General features: G+C 42.6%; 1 protein-coding gene across 2 annotated transcripts in view; it reads right to left on the bottom strand.

The window, feature by feature from the left end:
- The window catches only part of ANK2 (ankyrin 2), a 321,790-nt gene that overhangs the window by 291,545 nt on the left and 15,169 nt on the right, over positions 1-15,076 (bottom strand). Inside the window, exon 1 of one of the 2 annotated variants that reach the window (XM_077933947.1) lies at positions 7,676-7,890. The exons of the other annotated variant lie outside the window; for it this stretch is intronic. The gene's annotated coding sequence lies outside the window, so the exon portion shown is untranslated. Of the gene's footprint in view, positions 1-7,675; positions 7,891-15,076 lie in introns of those variants that run through there. 2 annotated transcript variants of the gene reach the window in all.

The raw sequence follows: 15,076 nt of genomic DNA, 5'->3' as shown, positions 1-15,076 counted from the left end.
ATATAATTAAGCCATGAACTATAAGAGAGCCACAAGTGTGCCTGCTTTAATCAACTTTAATGTACAAAACACCCAATGTTGTGCTTTTAAAACATGTCATGATTTAAAATGTTGACTAATTAAAGTGTATCTCATTATCCCTCCATAGCTACATGCTTGCTCAGACTAGCTTTAAAGCAAAATTCCTTATATATATTTTAAAGGGTTCCCTCCTCAAAGTGCCTCTAAATGGCACCTGCAACTATCCCTCATAAATGTTTTAAAATCTTTAAAACAACTGGGGCTTTGGAGCAAAGCTGCTTAGCTTAGTGGTGCAGAAATCAAACCTTTTGTGGCTACTAGCAAGGAAAGTGCAAATGCTTAATCTCCCCCTACACAGTCCAGCTATCACTCTGAAGTCTAATGGTTCATGTCTCTTCTCAGACAGTTCATTTATACTTTCCTTGGATGCCAACATGATGTATATATAATGTCGTAAGTGTGAGAAGGATATCCAAAGTTGGGAGGTGTGGAGATGGGAGAAGGCATGGCAGGTTCAGTTCACACTGGGGATTAGTTTTAGCACAGGCCTGTGTTGAAGGATAAGAAACCACATAATACAATACAATATAATACCATACAGAAAAGCAGAGCTGTTAGTTCTGTTTTATCTTTGCTACAGAGTTCATCCTACGTCCAAAGACAGACAACCATGGCTCTTGGGCCATTCTTACAGTACTGTACTGCCTTTTGGCATAGATCTAAAGCACTAGGATATACAGTGGCTGCATTCAGATGTCATGTTTTGATCTACTAAATCAGAGGTGGGGAATCCAAACCATAATCTGGGGAACTGGAAATAAGCTCTGTGCCAATGTGGTCCTTTCTTCCCTTCCCTTGGCTTAACAGAACAAAGGTTCAAGTGAGTCCTTCAAACCAGGACCATAAACCATGGTTGAACAATCAATAACATGACATCTGAATGCTGCCTATACATCTCAAGTTTTATTTATTAATCTCATGAACTGTATTGTAACTACAACTGGCTTAAAAGTGTATGTGGGACAAGAGTCAGGGACAGAAGTAATTAAACATGAAAGGGCCATTCATTCCACACCAGACTTGGTTCAAAAAAAACAGAAAGAATCTAAGTTACCCATCACCCCTAGACAAGGCACTGCAGTGTCCTTAGTATTCATGCAAATGAAGGAGACTGTTATCCTTTAGGCTACACTATGTCATAAGCATTCCAAAGATCTGTGCGTCTACATGAACACAAAGAACAGAAAGAGCCACCTTTTTAAGTGTTTGGCTGGCAGTACCTGAATCAAAACTCAAAAGACTGAAAATAACCTTCTCCCTTTCTTAGGAATCATTGGCTCAATTTAAAGGCAAATGCCAATTCAATTGCTTTATAATGCACTTCATTAATGTGTGTATTACACTGGCTCTATACACTACTAAGCCTTGTTAGTTTTGTACCACTTTTAACAGGTTTGTGCATGTTGCTTTCTTAGCAGTGCTTTTTGGTCTGTTGATCACTATTTGTGTGGCAATGCAAAATATGACAAATTCCTTGCACAGAAAAACTGTGCCCTCTTGCCTTTTTCACTTTCAGCATGAGCTCTATAGTGGTCCTAAAACTCCACCTCATACTAAAATTATGAAGATGTAGTTTATATACTCATGTTCATCTGTGGCACTGCAGTGCTTATTCTTAAGAACAGCTTCGGCAACTGTTTCACAAACACAATTAATGCAAGCGTGATTAATGCCAGCTGAGCTCCTTGGAGAAAAGATGGGATAAAAAAAGCCAGACTTGTCAAATGTGGGTTGTCTACAGGCAGCATATCATAGGAAGATCCCTTATGTCAAGTCAGCCCGTCAGCCCCTCTAGCTCTGTAATGTCAGCCAATGTTGTGCCCACAGATGTTGGTGGACAATTGCTATTGCCTCTGACAATTGGCCCTATCCAGAAGCAGGGCCAGCCCACCCACGAGGCAGACTGAAGCAGCTGCCTCAGACAACGGAAGCCTGTGGCGGCTCTGCCCACCTTTGCCACTGTTGCTGGGGTATCTCTCATTCATATCTGGAGGGACCAAATACTGAACATTCAACACAGAAAGCACATGCTCTGCCTCCATCACTGAGCAGTACGGCATCCTTTCAAAGTTCTTGATAAATCCCATATGCAGTCCACCTAGGAACAAGGGTGTTTATCAGGTACTGAATAGACTGCAATCCATGGATGGCATGATACGCATGAATTAGGGGCGTGGAAGTCAGAGCAAGTAAAAATTAACGATCCATTTATAAGCATATGTTTTAGCTGAATGAAATACAAATGGCTGTTTCGTTTCCTGCTTTGCATTTGCACCATGACGATGTTAGCTTTATAGCCTAGTAATAAAAACATTAATTCATATTTCCAAAACAACAAAACTCACAAACAAATGATTAACCTTTAAAAGAGGTTTAAAATATAAAGTGCCTTTAAAGGAGGAGTTCCTTAGTACAACACTTGTGATAAAGGTTAATTTCATTTTGTGTGTGTGACTAAATACTTTATAGATGGATGTGCTTTCTTTCTTTTTAATTAGCAGCTATTTGTTTACATGTGCCTCCTCCACAGGCAAATACTACATCCTGAAGCCTCCACGCAAAACCAGATACCACCTGTATATTCTGTCCCCGCATGGATAAAGCAGCCTTCCTAAGTTCTGCTTTAAAGGAAGATTCTCTTTTACTTCACATTAGCAAAGAAGCTGGTTTCAGCACTTATCTGAAAATCACTACCTAATACAGTACATGAAATATCGGCTCTGACATCATACCAACCCACCCCAAAGCATCCACAAGTCTCTACAAGAACAGTAGCAGTGGGCCCCACATCTGCAGATGAGTACAAAGGGCAATCCATAACTTTAATGCAATTTAGACATTTAGATGGATGGGCTGCATGCCCAGTGTGTTGTAATAACCCTGAAAAGCTTTTGGCTCAAGCTGTGGACACATTAGCATTAACTTATGTCTGCTGCCTTGTTTATACTACGTGAGATAACTGCTTGTGCTTCTCTTTCTCTCTCTGCCTGCCGCCCCCAGTACTTAAATGTTACCAACAGAGACTCTCAACGGATACAGAATTTAATTGCAAAGATGAAGAATATTCTCCTACCGTGCTCATCTGCATTAGTCATGGGGGCTAGCTGAAATGCTGGAAGGTCCAAGCACTTACAGAAATATTTTATTAAATTATACAGATTTTATTTATTTAGGACATGTATATCTCACCTTTCTTGCATCATGAAACTCAAGGTGGCATAGATGGAGCTCTAAGGCAGTTTTTCACTTTTGTCACTATAGCCAGACCCAAATCTTCTTAGATTTTAGTAAGGCGGCTGCGTCATGTGACCTGAGATGCCTGGGAAATGTGATGATAAATTATTCAAAAGGACTTGAAATAAGGCAGATCCCTTTTTGGAAGCCCAAAATGATGTGCTGCTGTTGTTCTCTCATATAGGTAAAGGTAAAGGTACCCCTGCCCATACGGGCCAGTCTTGCCAGACTCTAGGGTTGTGCGCCCTATTTATCTGCTTGCACCCGGGGGTGCTTTCGAACTGCTAGGTTGGCAGGCGTTGGGACCGAACGACGGGAGCGCACCCCACCGCGGGGATTCGAACCGCCGACCTTTCGATCGGCAAGCCCTAGGTGATGAGGCTTTTACCCACAGTGCCACCCGCGTAGATGAAAGCATCCGGTTGTGCTGATGCAGGTGCACCAATGCATTTCTTCTTTTTGTGCTCCTCCCAGTGGTCATTCCTCCTTTGGTCACTGCTATGGATACACAACCTGACTGATTGTCTCCAGGTGCTGCAGCTGTCTGCAAGGGATTCGCACAAGGTGGGGGTTAGTGCTGCCAACTTTCATGTTACAACTGCAGACATCTTTGCAATCCAGTGTTGATCCACCAATGGGCCTGGTGCCTAAAGCCAGCTGCCTGCAGAGCATGTCCTTGGAGATCCTGCCATCTTCCATTCTGTATACATGACAGAGCCAGCATAGACATCACTGTGACAGGATTGTGAACATGCTGGAAATGAGGGCTTTGAGACTGTGTCCTGCCATGTGATGTGCAAAATCTTCCTGAAACAGCATATGTGGAAGGCACTGGGGTGTCACTCCAGGTGGGTATAAGCTCACTACCATAAAACAGCGTGCTCAACACACAAGCCTGGTAGACCTTCATCTTGGTATTGGTCATTAGCTTCACATTCTCCCATAACCTTTTTTGCAAGGCAAGACCACCAGTTAAACATTCCTGTGAGGCAACTAAAATTCCTGCCCCAAGCACTAAGCGGCACTAATACCACCTGGGTCCAGGATGAGAGCACAGATCAACCAGTTCACAAATCATGCTGGTGCACATTGCTTAAATGTTCCACTGGCACCCCTCACCTACCCCTGCTGAACTGCAGACCAAAGAAGCCAGAGCCTGCCTTATTGTATCATACGAATCTGGGCTCATCGTTTGTTACCTCCAAGCAAAATATAAGCAGCAACCAAGGTTTATTCTTGGCTTGCCACTCATGGTTTGTTAGGAGGAAACAAAGCACGAGTGTCAGTTCAGATGGCACAACAAGCTGAGTTCTGCTCCGCCCTTGTGTAGCAGGAGTATGGGAGAAAAGCCATGGGAAATGTTTAGCATACAGCTCATTCACACTAAGCAATAGTTTGTTTTGAACTATAGTTTAAGATGACGGTTGTGATAAGCCCGTGAGTGCCTTACAAAAACATATTTATTTGCTTAGGCCTTCCAGCATGTCTTCTGAGCTAATTTTTACTGGTGCTGATTAATGTTTTATAGATTTGCTTGGTATTTACTGTTAACTATTTTATTGCTTCTATTGTTCTAAAATTGCATGCAAATTTACATACATATTATATACTGCTTTTGTTTTGAGTTAGGAAAAAAATGAAAACTATTATTCTTTTTAGGAGCTCTGGGAGTTATTAAATTGAGATGTAGCCTAAAAAATAGTTTCAAATGAAATAGCTATTTCTATACAAGATGCAAGCAACAGACCAGAAGCCAGCAACAGCCTTTTCAGCATCTTTCAACGCTGCAGATACTCCTGGGCCTAGAATAGCTCTGTAATTATACTGCAGTTCACAAACCCAGATATTGTCTACAAGTGGTAATTTATCATATTATATCAATGTCACTTAATGTGTACATTTGAAAAATGGATCGGGGTTGCATCAATGCTTACAACTCTTGGGAGTAAAGTGAATGTAGCCAACAGTGAAATAATCCAACAATACTCTAATAAAGATTTATAATAAAACAATCCCTTGAATCAACCAACAAGATAAAATGATAGTTTTGTTGGTTTCTGCTTTCCTTCACTGTGCAGCGAAAGGGCTTGTCACGAGACAGGTGTTTACTTTCACTTAATTCAAATTTCAGAATCCTTTTTAACAAGCCTTGCCAATCTTCAGAATTGATCAGACAGTGGTGGTCAGGTCTAAACCCAGCTTCAAGTTGACTTTTTAATATGCACCATGTTCCTTGATCCCCCCCCCCCATTCTATTTCAGAGCTTCTTTCAATTACACATTCAGCACTTTTTCTCTTAATGTTCATATTGCCTAAATTAATAGCCCTATGAATGTAGGAGGCCTCTTAAAATAAAACTATGTAGCTATGGCAATTTGGCCTTTTCTTATAAACATACTAGGAAACAGAGCAAAAACAAGTTCATAATGACAATAGGCATAAGTCAGCCAAGTCCTAATTTACATTAGGAAATTTACAGCCTAATTCTACGCACATTTACTCTGCAGTAAGGCCAAGGGAGTTCACAAGGCTTACTCACAAGTAAATACCCACAGGGATGCGGTTTTATACCCATCATATCAATGGAGCTTGACACTTTGACTCAATAAAGTTGATACAGGCTGCTTGCATGTATAACCTGCCTTGAGGGCTTTTATAGAAGAAAATGAGGATACATATAGAATACCCAAACCTTACACCTCATTAACCTTTATTCAGATAATATTCCAGTGTTATTTGAGAAAGTGTCTTTGGCAGTCTGGGTGGATGGGTGAGGCCTGATTCAGAGATGCTTCAGAGGAAGAGGAGGATTATATTGGACCAAGTACCAACCTTCTAAACAGGCTCCCCCAACAGCAAGCAGTTGAAATCATGGACAGAGGCAAGCTTCATGTTTCCATCAACTACAAGTACATCGTTAGCCCTGCCCTTGAAGTGACATAATTGCCCATTTACAAGCATAGAAGAAAGGTCATTATGAGAAAGTGTCTCTGTACTCTCTGCTAAGGGATTGACAGGGCAAGGTCATATTTCTATAATCTGACAGGGGAAAGAACATTGAACATATTCTCAGGTATTAATTAAATTATGATAACATATCAAAAATGTGCTATATACAAAAAAAAAAAAATCCAATATGCCATCAACAGAAACATTCTATGTGAGACAGTGGTGCAAATGCTTTTGCTGAGGAAAACCTCTCACAGAATCAGCTCATTTGGGGAAAGAGGGTCCTGGTACCTTTTGTTTAATTAACAAATAAGCTAACTGAACAGAAGGGAGGAGTACAGATACTGATACAATGCAATACAGGTATCAATCTCCAAGAGCAACAGTAGTCCACTACAAAATCTCAAACTTCTTTATATGGCCCCATTCCGATCACTTCTCCCCACTCCCTAGTCTCAGCCATAACCTTGGCAGATATGTTGGGCTTGCCAGGAAATGTTGACGCCTAAGGTGGAAAACAAAATGGCATCCCTCCTATTCCATGAACGAAAGCAGAGTGGACTGCCAGCTCACCATTACTTCCAACTGTGGCAACAGGACAGCATCCTTCACTGCACTACAGGGCAGGCTATGTGGCCCACAGCCCTACCTCCCAGCACCCTACCACTGTTCCCCACCCTTCAACATCTGCTACCTGAAGCAGTTGCCTTAGTCTGCCTCGTGCTGGCCCAGGGACATGTATCCTCAGCTGTCCTTGAAGGCCCATTAATCAGCATTAATTGCCAAACCACTAAAGCATATGGCTCATAATAAGAATTTTAAAAACTTAAAAAGGAAAAGAATTTCATGAGATGCAGTAAATTGCCTCAGTTCATGTGATAGTTATCCCTAGCAGCATTGTGATATGAAGGGGAAACACTCTAAAATGCCAGGAAGCTCAAATTATTGTTCATACTAGCAAATACCAGTGCTGGTATAATGATCCTTTGGGAAAGGAACATATGCACTTACCTGGAAATAAGCCTATTGAACTCAGTGCAGCTTATGTCTGAGTAGAGAGTTAGGACTGCACTAGCACCTAATCAAGTTTCTCCCTCCACTTTTGCAACACCTCATTCCACAAACATACACTTGTGCGTCCCTTCCCCCAAAACCTCAGCAATTAACTCTTCATCCCTAGCTGCAGTCACCCCTTCCTGACAACAACATGCACTCAGAGCAAAATCTCAGCCGCAGAATAGAATATTTCCCGAACAGAAGAGAAGCTCCTCTCAAAGCAAGTTTAGAAATCAAGACAAGTAAACTCACAATCAAGTATATTCAACTGCTAGAGCAGCACTGAGTATTTGTTCAAGAAATGAGCCTCCCAACCACCAAATCCTCCCTTAAGACAAAAATACAGCCAACTCACTGCCAACCCCAGCCAGTCTCCCTCCACGCTGTGACACCTCTTGGCGGAGAAAAGCCTCCAGGCTCTCTTGCAAACTGATGTCAGAGATAGCAGACTTTCCTATTACAGCTCTTTTACTGTAATCCATGTGCTTCCTTCTGGCCAGTCCCTGCTGGCCATATAGCACTGCATGATCTCTTCCCTTGAATGTAGCTGTGCTTCCAGAACACACCAGCTTCTGGCAGTCAGTCTAACTCTCTTCAGCTGCATTTATACTTGGCAGCTGGGAGGTATCAGGCTGTCTGAGTGAGAAAGCAAGGAGGCTGTTCCTCCTCTCTCCAGCTTGCAGTTTGGAGAGGGCAAATCATATGGCATATATGGATCTGGAGAATGCAGCCATTGTTTTACTACCCATATCTAATTTATCCTGATAACAGTCTGGTGAGGGAATGCAAAGAGTGACTGGTTCAAGTCCATGGAAAGGTTTGTGGCTGTGGTGAGATTTGGAGTAAGGAAAAACATACAAAAACAATTATACACCTTATCAAGCACCTTACGGGATTCCCATAAATTAGGAGAGACAAAAGAGAAATACAGTTTGAGGGGAAATGGGTGCCTGTGGTCATTTAACCCACACCCAAGAAATCATACTGGAATTTCTCATGGCACAATATTCCCTGTGCAAGTCTCACTAAATTCAGCGAGAATGACTTCTGAGTAGGCATTCTTAGCATTCTGCTGTCAGTAATTAATTAAACAGTGCTTGTGTTATGACTCTTCCCTTTCATAATTTCAAATTATCCCAATTAGAAAAAGAGAGAAATCACTGAAGACTGTTGCAGTTTATATGGAAGGCTGAAGCAGTTTTTTATTCAGGCCATCCACTGAATGAAATCAATAGTTTTAAATAGCAATAAATCACACCTGAAGACTATACTTGCTCAACGTGCCTTCAGGCAGAGACATTCAGTCTCTTACACAGGGAATAGCACAGGCATACGCAAACTCAGCCCTCCAGATGTTTTGGGACTACAACTCCCATCATCCCTAGCTAGCAGGACCAGTGGTCAGGGATGATGGGAATTGTAGTCCCAAAACAACTGGAGGGCCGAGTCTGCCTATGCCTGGAATAGCATCTTGCTTGGTGACACTATACTGCCATTCCTCTTCCTCAGTAGAATTCCACTGGATAGAGGTAGGTTGGTATGTTTAAAGTTTATGCACAGAACCAGCAGCAAGGCAAATCAGACACTGCAAATGCAAGCTCCACAAGAAAGCAAGTATATTTTCATTTTAAAAACTTTTCCATCTAGTATGACAATCTAATATGCTTTATGGATCCCTTTTGGGATGCAGGTGGCGCTGTGGGTAAAAGCCTCAGCGCCTAGGGCTTACCGATCAAAACGTCAGCGGTTCGAATCCCTGCGGCGGGGTGCGCTCCTGTTGTTCGGTCCCAGTGCCTGCCAACCTAGCAGTTTGAAAGCACCCCCGGGTGCAAGTAGATAAATAGGGACCGCTTACTAGCGGGAAGGTAAACGGCGTTCCGTGTGTTGCGCTGGCTCGCCAGATGCAGCTTGTCACGCTGGCCACGTGACCCGGAAGTGTCTCCGGACAGCGCTGGCCCCCAGCCTCTTGAGTGAGATGGGCGCACAACCCTAGAGTCTGTCAAGACTGGCCCGTACGGGCAGGGGTACCTTTACCTTTATGGATCCCTTTATTTATTGTTTCACTACTTTTAATGGCTGCTTTTGTTTTAGCATCTTTACAGTTATGTAAGTAACCTTGAGCTTTTTGTGGAAAGCCATCCTGTGCATATAAATAAATAAATCATATTCATTTTTCTAAGGTATGATGCAGTCTGCAAGTCTGTATCAGTTCATGCAAGGATACCTGGGAGGAAGCCCTTGAACTCAACAGAACTTAGTCTGGAGTATGCATGCGTAAGATTGTGCCTGAAGACTTACTAGCTCAAATGTATTCTTGCCTGTTATTAATAGTTAATCACTACAAACACAGTTATGCCTGGGATAACACAGAGTTGCTTTGCAGCCTCTTTGATTTACTACCCCAACCGAAAGCTCAAGAATTTACTTACAATGATAATAGCTATTAGTACAAAAAATGTTCCAATTTCCGCAGAAGTGGGACCTTGGCTGGCTCTTTGAGTGTGCTGTAGAACCAGACAGCAGCAGGGGTCAGGAATGTAATGTTATGCCAAGTCGTTTATGCCAAAATTCCCACAATTTTAAAGTGCCTTCAGTTGGAGACGTTCAGTCTCTTACACAGCAAAAAGTGTTTTAATTGGGGATACTACACTGCCACTCCTCTTCTTCAAAATAATTCCACTGGATGGAGATAGGCTGCAATATTAGTTTATGGTACAGCTGCAGCTGTGTCAAAGTACATCAAGCACATTCCCACAATTTCTTGGTACCTCAAGACTCAATTATTACAACATGGGGCTACCCTTGGTCTTGGTCTGGAAGTTCAAGCTTGTGTAAAACATTGCAGCTAAACTGTTGATGGCAACAGATTATCACCAGTATGTAACCCTGGGGCTTCAAAGTTTGCACTGGCTGGCCATATGCCCAGGTTCAAGGTTCTTGTATTAATTTACAAGGCCTTTAACAAATTGGGCCCAGGATGCTTCAAGGACTGCCTAGTTCCTGATATCCCTACCCACTCACTGAGGTCTTTGGAGGAATCACTGCTAATGATGCCCCACGACTATGATGATCAGCTTGTTTCTGCAAAGAGATGTGAGTTTAGTATTGTGGGCCCAATTTTATGTAACTCTTCCAGTTGAGGTCAGAGAAGCCCCCACCCCTACTGGAATCCTGGCACTTACTGAAGTCTTTCTTATTCCAGCAGGCATTTAACTGAAGTTTGATTTTATAGTTGTACCTGATTTTGTTTTTAAATTTTGAATGAAATTTTGTACCTTTGTATAAAAAGGTAAAGGTAAAGGTACCCCTGCCCGTACGGGCCAGTCTTGACAGACTCTAGGGTTGTGCGCCCATCTCACTCAAGAGGCCGGGGGCCAGCGCTGTCCAGAGACACTTCCGGGTCACGTGGCCAGTGTGACATCGCTGCTCTGGCGAGCCCGAGCCGCACACGGAAACGCCGTTTACCTTCCCGCTAGTAAGCGGTCCCTATTTATCTACTTGCACCCGGGGGTGCTTTCAAACTGCTAGGTTGGCAGGCGCTGGGACCGAGCAACGGGAGCGCACCCCGCCACGGGGATTCGAACCGCCGACCTTTCGATCGGCAAGCACTAGGCGCTGAGGCTTTTACCCACAGCACCACCCACGTCCCGTATACCTTTGTATACCACACACATAAACATCTACTGAGATTACAGAGGCTGAACTGTTCTGAAATGAAGTTGCTTTTCAGAACTCTATATATTCTCAGGGTTAACATGTATAACCACACCTTTAAAGAGATTTAAGATAAAATCTCCATAATCTCATCTTGATGTTTGTTTGTTTGTGGGGTGGGAGACAACAGACTCTAAGGCTTGGCAATAAATGAGGAGGAAAATGTCTGAGCATTTGCCACTTGTGTTCATTTTCCATACTTGCAGCTTCTAAAGCACTCAGCTTATTAAGGGCTCAATGGTATCTTGTAATATGAGCTCTTTTTTTTTATTCATGTACCAATAAAAAAACAAAAACAAAAAGCCCATCCAACATCTTGCAGGTCTTGGAGCCTTTAATGGGATTGCCCTTGATGAGAGATATGAAGGCAAATTTCCTGTTAGCCTGAGTCACACTAATGGACTTTCAAAGTGCAGCCTTTCCACTAGCTCTTAATGACTTGTTGCAATGGAGATGGGGAATCAGCATACAGCAATGCCATCTTCTGGCATAGTTCCGGTGAGAAAGGGAGTTTGCTGAATGCAGCTCAAAGGAAGCTCCTTTTCTTTGGAAACAGAAACTCAAGCAGCCACACAATAAATCTTGAGGGTTGTTTTTCTCAGAACACATAATGTTGGATTGTGATTGTTCAAAGAACTGAAATGAAAGAGGAAAGGAGAACACATAGTACTGAACTGGAAGGGCATAACTTAAGTGGATGAAATCAGACTACAAACATGTTCAGAGTGCAACCAATTCATATACAAATGTTACTGGGGGATTTTTTTAAAAATATTGCAAGTATAATCCTCCCTCCCTGTCTATGCCACTGGATAGCTAATAATGGGGTGAGCCTACATGTAGAACAGTCCCTGCAACTGTGATTGCAGAAGCTGACTAGCATGATAAAATTTATTTTGAGATTCAAGTTGCCAGCTGTTTAAAAAATGCAATTAAAATAGCAAATACAAAACACACAATTAGAAATACTGTGGAACAAAATGAACCATAGAACATGTAATTGTGACTGCATTGCACATTATGTCCCTACTTTATCAGAAGTATTCCTGCTTTTAAAACGCTGCTAAGAGATCAATGAACATATCTCTTTGTGGCCAGACACACTTCTGTCTTCTGAAGTCTGCGCATAAACATCAGTGTTTAAGATATGGCAACTCAACCGGAAAAGAACCTAAGTTTGACAGTAATCAGTTCCAATGCATTTGTTCTAAGCTTGTGAATTACATTACAATATGAGAACAACATATTATTAGACTGGTCAAATGCATACATCAGCGATAGAAAACTGGTGTCTCAACGATGCATCTGCTCACTTGCACACTACAAACTTATCCGTCTCCCTTCTACCAGCCTCACATTAACAGATTGCCACTTTTCACCTGACAGGCATCACGCCAAGAGAGAAATGAGAGATGAGCTTCCATTTCCCATTCACAGTTGCAAGGTAAGAAGCTGCTCTAGCACTTTCTTTTTAGCCTGGTCAACAATACTCCCTGATAAATGGGGACTGCATTCCCCTTCTAGCTGCAGAACTTTCCTCAATATTGGGGAATTTCCCCCTGCAAAGTCAGTAGGGCTGACCATTTCTAGAGATTGGAGAATGGAGATGGTGGGTTATAATAATAATATAATAATTTATTATTTGGGACGCGGGTGGCGCTGTGGGTAAAAGCCTCAGCGCCTAGGGCTTGCCGATCGAAAGGTCGGCGGTTCGAATCCCCGCGGCGGGGTGCGCTCCCGTTGCTCGGTCCTAGCGCCTGCCAACCTAGCAGTTCGAAAGCACCCCCGGGTGCAAGTAGATAAATAGGGACCGCTTACTAGCGGGAAGGTAAACGGCGTTTCCGTGTGCGGCTCTGGCTCGCCAGATGCAGCTTTGTCATGCTGGCCACATGACCCGGAAGTGTCTCCGGACAGCGCTGGCCCCCGGCCTCTTGAGTGAGATGGGCGCACAACCCCAGAGTCTGTCAAGACTGGCCCGTACGGGCAGGGGTACCTTTACCTTAATTTATTATTTGTACGCCACCCATCTGGCTGGGCAGCTTCCAACAAAGACTAAAAATACATTAAAATGTCACACATTAAAAACTTCCCTGAACAGGGCTGCCTTCAGATGTCTTCTAAATGACAGGTAGTTGTTTATCTCTTTGACATCTGATGGGAGGGCGTTCCACAGGGCGGGCGCCACTACCGAGAAGGCCCTCTGCCTAGTTCCCTGTAGCTTTGCTTCTCGCAGTGAGGGAACCGCCAGAAGGCCCTCGGCACTGGACCTCAGTGTCCAGGCAGAACGATGAGGGTGGAGATGCTCCTTCAAGTATACTGGGCTGGTAGTACAATGGTAAAATAGCAGACGGAGGCCTTTCTGGATGTACTTTCATTGCATATTTAGACTGCAAACAACCAACACCCCGCTCCCAGTTCAAGCAGGTGTTGATGCTGAGCCTCCTCTCCCACCTAAATCATTTCATTACTGTGCTCGATTTAGCTATGTCGATGTCTGACTAACCCTTACTGGCTTCTCATGAATTGTACCTATCGATTCCTCTTGCTCACTTTCGTCTGATAAGCTATTATTGCAGAGCCAACTAATACACCTGTAGCACCTTAAAGACAAATGAATTCATGATGACACATTCATGATACATAGATTTGAGTCCACGTCATCAGATGCAAACGCTCAGTATGTTAGTATGATTTTTATTTTTGCATGTATATTTGTTTGCTGAATATGTTAAATTGATTGTTCAGTGTATTTATATTGTGGTGGCCTATGGCTTTAAACAACAAAGTTTTATTCTATTCCAATGTGCTGTCTTTAAGGTGTCACAAAACTTGTTTTTTTTCTGCAGCAACAGCACTGTGAATTGTTGCAATGCTGCTGTCATTATCCTCTGTCTGTCTAGAGAGACAATGGAGGGCATCTCCAGTGGTGAAGCCTTAGCAGCACTGAAGAACCACATTCCCCCATGGGCAAACCTCTAGAGAGCCTACTCCTCTGGAAATTGTTGATAAAAATATTTTTTAGATAATGCTATACCTGGGTTTTATCCAAACATATATACCTGCTTTTAAAAAAAAAACAAAAATCACGTCAGATACCTTATGAATAGTATTTTGAAACTGCCTTCTTGCTATCACAATTGGAAGTGTTTTTATAACAACAACAAACAACAACAACAACAACAACGACTTCAGTAGTATCTGTTTCTGTTCCTCCTATTCTCCATCCTCTGGTCCCCTCTCGCTTTTGTGTTTCACGTTTCTTTTTGTTCTACAATAATTCCTTGTAGAAGCTGATTAGCTCAGTTGGCTAGAGCATGGTGCTGATAATTCCAAAGCTGTTAAGGTTACAGGTTCAATCCCCGTAAGGGACAGCTGCATATTCCTGCATTGCAGGGGGCTGGGCTAGATGATCTTCAGGGTCCCCTCCAACTCTATGATTCTGCCTTCATGGAATTAAATGTGAACCAGAATTTCTCTTCTGCCCTGCTAATGAACTTGAATGATGTTCTCACACACATACAGAGAACCAGACACCCTCTGCTGGCTCTTATGGGAAGTGGAAGTTGAAACTGAAGCTGCTACTTCTTTCTGATTAAATCCTGCTAGAGAGCCTGTAGTAAAACAGAATCAGAAAGCTACAACTTCCTATAATTCAAATTATCTTGTGGTTTGAACGTAATGCTGACTGTGGCTTGTAAATGCATTAGGGAAAAAATTTAACCTCAAATCACCCCAAGCTGTATCAGTAGATCTAGATGTTTCATCCCACTTCCCTCCACCTGCCTTGTAGACCTTTCATTGAAGAGTTAAAATTGAAGTTGAGTTCAAATTAGGCAACATTACTGTATTATATGCAGATGGCCAAAGCTGCCCAGTGTAAAAATTAACCAATGAAGTGGTTTGGACTCTATTCCTGAAGCTAAATAGGTTGCATGAGAGTCTGTGTACAAATGTAGGCTGCTCTGAGCAATTCAAAGTGGGATGTGTATGTAGCCAAAAAAATAAATACAAAGGTTAATAGTTCCCTGCCTCCAGAGTCCAC

The sequence above is a fragment of the Podarcis muralis genome, chromosome 9 (assembly GCF_964188315.1).
Source record: "Podarcis muralis chromosome 9, rPodMur119.hap1.1, whole genome shotgun sequence".
Taxonomy (NCBI): domain Eukaryota; kingdom Metazoa; phylum Chordata; class Lepidosauria; order Squamata; family Lacertidae; genus Podarcis; species Podarcis muralis.
This window is presented reverse-complemented; position numbering and strand designations above follow the sequence as displayed.